Below are 5673 nucleotides of genomic sequence, written 5' to 3'. Positions count from 1 at the left end.
CAATACAAGAAGTAGACTAAATAATTGTACAGATACAAAAGTAAAGATTTCAGACAAACGCATGACATAAAGGCAAAGATTCCTTTAACTATTAAACAGGACAAGCACTCTCTGACATAAAATACATGAGTCACACTTATAGTAAATTCCTGATGGGTTATCCTTGTCCTTAATCCTTAAAGATAGGTTCATGACTTGGAGCTAAATTCATGTAATCTTTTGAATTAGAATCATAGATTCTTGATGTATAATGGAGATGAGAAGATGATGGAAGTTTTGGCTGAGAAAATTGGAGTCCTTTAGACTGGTTGAGCTGGATATGTGAACCACCCTGATAGGGATTTTGGAATTCCCCTACGAGAACTGGAGATAATTGTGATTCTTATGTAGGAACTGGAGGTGTAACAGCATGTAAGATAAACTTTCTTTGGAATTCTTCAGGAGTTGAGGAATTAGCTACATGTTGTGAACTGGGAGGACTTGGAGGAAAAGGTCCAAGGGGAAGATCTGTAGAATCTTCTCTTGTATGTGGCTTGAATGTGTTGACAATGTTTTTTCAAGTTTTTCTATTATTATTTTTTCCCCTTTTTTGGCCATAAAGGAGAAGTAATCTAGATGGTTATCTGTATAGAGACTTTCATCTGCATCTCTTTCATAATTCCTGTAGAGAGTGAATAAGCAGAAAAACTTTTTTTGTTTTGAGGATGGCATACTCCAAACATTGAACTTATTGAGAATGTTATAGAATTTTTTTCTCCAACAAGATAGAGGAGTAAAGAATTCAAAAAGAGTAACAAGGTGGGAGTTTTGGTTGGTTGAATTGCATAGGTAGTGATATATGCGTAAGGTTGGAAAGGTCATGATACAAATATTAATTAGTTCTTATATTAAGAATAAGAAGAGTATAAAACTTGATATGTGTGTATATTAATTATCTTATCTACTTTATAGTTGGTCAAAAGCACTGCCTTACAATTGTTTATAATTATAATTCTACTATTATATTTTAGCTAAAAATATCACAAATTCATCATCCTATTTTAAAAAAACGCCCAAAAAGTTAAATTATTATTGTATTCTAAATACAAAAATTGAAAACATAATTTTAATAAACAATATAATAAATACGTGTGATAAAAATTCTTAAAATGGTCCCATTATCACACCCCCCAATTTCAATTGTCTAAAATTTCATCAATATTATATTTCATCCAAATAGAAAATTGTCCATATGACCTCAATCGCTCTCTCACCAACTTTTAAGATAAAAGTTTAATGGATTAGTGAACTGTGACCTTTTTGTCAATTAATTTTTTATTTAAAAAATTTCTAAATATAGTTACTTGCTCTATTATTAACCAAGCTCTTAACATATTTTTTAATTTAAAACTCAAAAATCGATTATATTCTTAGTTACCAATTGAACTCTGAATTTGATTTTAAAAAAAACTTAATTTTACAAGTTTTATATAATAAAAATAAATTAATAATCCAAATTATCAAATTAAGACATATAATATTTAGTCATTCATTTAATATGGAGTAATTAACTGTTATCATTAATAAATTAATAAAATCAGATAAAAAATTGAAAAAATAATCTTTGAGTATAATATTTTATTTTCCGCCGTAAAGCTTGAGTTTCAAATTTAAAGATGAAATTTATTTTGGTACTCTATTAATTATAAAGATTTAAATTGAAGATGGTTTTTATTGAAATTTCACCGTTGGAAAAAAGTATCCGTTGCATTTGGGGGATTTAACTTGATTGCGGAGCACCTCTTCACTTCAAAAGAGATGGGTTAACCGACAAAGAGATCAATGCTAGAGTGAAGTAGGGGGTCGCAATCGATGAAGGGGCGATGAACTTCGAGCCAGCGACGGCCATTTGATTGACGGCCAACGTTAATGACTCTGCGTTTCTTCATGCTTCTCCTCTGTTACAGGTGATGCTTCTTCTTCTTCTTCTTCGAATTGCTAAAGAGGAACCAGAAAGCCCCACCTTTCCCTTTTCTTTTGTTGGACGGAACTTACTTTACAAATTATTTGATGTTTGCCTGTGGGATGTTCTTTGAAGGAGCTGTTCGAAACAAACAACGATGGTGAAACAGCGGGTGGTTGACTGGACTGGGCTTGGTGGACGACGATGGCACTAAAGTTGACGGATTCGAATCTCCAGACTGAACGGTAAACATATTTCGCATTTGGTTTCTTTTTTGCCACTTTTTTCTTTGTTCGACTTTTCCTGATATATATATGTATATTGGATGTATGTTTCCGACACATCCCTTCTCTCTGAAATCAAAGGACCTCTTTTATTTACTATTCGTCCCCCAACCCTCGCTAATCTCTAGTACTTTTCTAGTTATGTTTCTTGATATGTTAGTTTGATATGATACTCTCCATCTTATTGATGCTTGGAAGCTGTCTACTTCTAAGTCGCAAATTACTTATCCCTGCAACCTTATGATATTTATTCTTGATTGTTTTGCTGTTTTGTTATTGAATCGATTGTTTTCCTGTGCTATGAGCCTGTCAGTGTGCTAAGATTGATCGGTGTGAGGAAACTTTTTGTTTTTTCAAAAAATGGAAAACCACAGATTTCTTCTCCTATGCTTCATTGGTCGGTTGGGAGCGATTTTATTTGTTTTGTTTTGTTTTTTATTTTTTATTTTAATAATCTTTGTGACAAGGGAAAAACATCCTTCAATTAATATAAAAGTTCTAGAGGTTCTTTTGCCAGGTCTAGCGGTTTTATTATATGAGGCAATAAATCTATATCTATATTTGATATGACAAGAAAAATACTACTAAAATAGAGCTTGATCTTTGTATGGATTGCAAAAAAAGAGACGCTGGCAATGAAATAGGGTAGATCAGATGGTTGTAGGCTTTCCTTTTTAGATCTGCCTCACCTTATGTAACTAAATCTTAGTTCTTAAGTGGTGAATAGAATTGTAAGCCTGCAATGCCCATAAGGAATGATTTGCGAATGTGAGAAACTTGATATTGGTTCAAAGGCATGCAAGGCTGTTGTAATTATTCCCGCATGCCTTGTGATTTGTTAGAATCGCATATGTGGCTTATTTCGGAAATGAAAGTCTCTTAATGCAAATAGACATGCTTTAGTGTCTGAGCTTTTATATTTAACGCACTGATGCTGTAAGGCTTGTTGAGAATTATATTATTTGATAATGTTGCTTTGATGAATCTCATGAGGTATGTGGTGGCACATTGTGACATATACATAAGCTATTTCCTTTTTTCCCCGTTTTCATTTTTTTTCCCTCAATTTTATTCATTTTTTGGATTACCTTAATTTTATTCATTTACATTGTCTTTTAATTTCAGGTTTTAGCTAGCCAAACTAAGATATACATAATTCTTGAGTTTGTCATGGGAGGAGAACTAAATGATAAAATTGTAAGACTATTTTTTCACTTCTTATGCCATAGATTATTCTAGGTTGATTCTTCTTTGATTATAATCTAAGTCTGACCATTTTAAGTTAGTAACATTGAAGTGATGACTTTCTGATTCTGATAAAGATTAGGTGTATTCATGGTTTATATATATATATATATGTATATATTATATATACAGATATATGTCTATATATTTCGTGTTTCTGGATGTTTAGGTTCAGCAGGGAAAGCTTTCAGAAAATGATGCAGTCACTACTTTTAGCAACTAATAGATGCTGCTACTCGTTGTCACAATAAGTCTAAACTTGAGAATTAGTTCATTTAACTTGTTTGATTTGGTTTGACATCCCAACTAGCATTTTAACAATGTTAACCGAAAAGAAACTAACCAATATTTTCTCTAACTTGTTTGTTTTGATATGGTTTGGGATATTCTAAAATATCATTTTGGATCCAGTATAGCCATTGCACAGGTACAGCCATTGCACAAGTTTCACCATCAATTTGTATTAGTCTTTGTTTGTTGTTTATTGTGTCTAGTGAAATTCAAGTGTTCTGAAATAATCTCATATTATCCCTCAGGAACTGATCCTTTTAGGTACATGATGGGATCGGCCTATTCTTCATGCCAATGAAAAAAGTGAATCTCTTACCTCCCAGTATTAAGCATTTACAGATTTTCAGGTTTCTTGAGAATGGTCAGGAGCTCCTATCATGTTAGGAAGGAAATCTGAGCGTCAACAGTTTTGAACTTTCTATTGCAACTGCACCCGTTATAACATATTAAGAAGGAAGAATTGACAGCTTAGTTTGCTATACTAATGTTGAACTTGTGTAAGACTTGGTTCAATTCCCATGGCTGCATTTCAAGCTTGCCCGACTGTTACTTTACAGGTAAGCCATTTGGTCCCTTTTCTATTAATTTTGTTTTATATATAATACCCTCGATCTTCAATACAAGACCCAATCCATTAACTAAAGAAAATTAAGGAGCTGAAAAATCACTTAATTGTACAACATGTTACATGATGTGTTTGAAATATTTATGTGAATCATTATACTACTTTCGATTCTTAATATGAGAGCTAGTTGACTAATTTGAGTAGATTAAGAAAGTTTGTTAAAATAGTTATTTGTAATAAATAGGTTTTGTTTTCCTTACAATACTCTTGCTGATCAAATGTATTAGTTAAAACTACCATTACTACTAGAACTATCTTAGAAAAAAGTAAATGTATATTAGAGACAAAATAGATTAGGGTCTTATATTTAGGACCAAAATAAAAGTAAAACAAGCTCTTATATTAAGGACTTGAGGTAGTATTATATATCAGACAAATTAGTTTGAAGAAAAACAATAAAGTAATTTATTCAATTTTTTTTTATCTTTCCAAATTAATCAACTAAGTCTCTTATTAATGACAAGAGGTAGGGTGTGTACTCATGTTAATATTGTATGGTTTTGCTGTTATTAGGCCTAAAAACACAATGGGTAAAATAATTAGGTTCAACCTTTAGACTTTAGTGTCAGCCCATTAAAAAAGAGTACAAAGGAAAACAGAGATGGACTAGGGGTTGGACCAATTGGGTAAAATAATGGGTGAAAAACAGAAGCTTAGCAATCAAATTGGACTGGACCTTGGGCTTATGACAAGTCTGACCCAGACTGGTCCATATTCAGCCTTAGTTCTTGACTTCTTGTTAACTTGTTTATTTTGTCACACACACACGCACGCATATATATATATATATATATATATATATAATTTTATGGTTTTGAGTTGTATGCTATTCAATATATATAATTTTATGGTTTTGAGTTGTATGCTATTCAATTTTGTTCCGTGGTGGCTACTAGCTCGTCAATATGGGATGAAAGATTCATAGGGGGGGGGAGGGGAAAAAGCCTCCATGGGAGGTGATAATTTTTATTCTCTGATTTTTGTTATGAAGTTGTGATGAATTTATGATCTAATAATTTATGTGTTTGTTACTGATGGAAAATTATGCTTGTGTATGTTGGTTGAATTAGGGGTTGATATAAAGTGAAAATGTAGTGGGGGCCTAAGTGGTTAATTTATACCCTTTGCTTACAAATTTTTTTTTTAATAACAATACCCTTTATTTATATTGTCATTACAATAACCTTGAAACTCAAATTTGCTTATGTAAGGCTATTTTGGAAACAAATGATATTGGTGTGTGCAGATTTTGTCACTTAATAACCTTGAAACTCAAATTTGTCATG

General features: G+C 31.9%; 1 long non-coding RNA gene across 1 annotated transcript; it reads left to right on the top strand.

Moving 5' to 3' along the window:
* The first annotated feature begins 1892 nt into the window (after positions 1–1892).
* On the top strand, positions 1893–3414 carry LOC114747579 (uncharacterized). The gene is made up of 3 exons (XR_003740391.1): positions 1893–1946; positions 2078–2187; positions 3352–3414. It is a non-coding gene; the product is annotated as an uncharacterized LOC114747579 (long non-coding RNA).
* The last annotated feature ends 2259 nt before the right edge of the window (positions 3415–5673 follow it).

Source organism: Neltuma alba, unplaced genomic scaffold (assembly GCF_004799145.2).
Source record: "Neltuma alba isolate B1F8T4 unplaced genomic scaffold, ASM479914v2 tig00000884_pilon, whole genome shotgun sequence".
NCBI lineage: Eukaryota > Viridiplantae > Streptophyta > Magnoliopsida > Fabales > Fabaceae > Neltuma > Neltuma alba.
The sequence above is the reverse complement of the archived record's forward strand: the minus strand, read 5'-3'. Positions and strand labels throughout refer to the sequence as shown.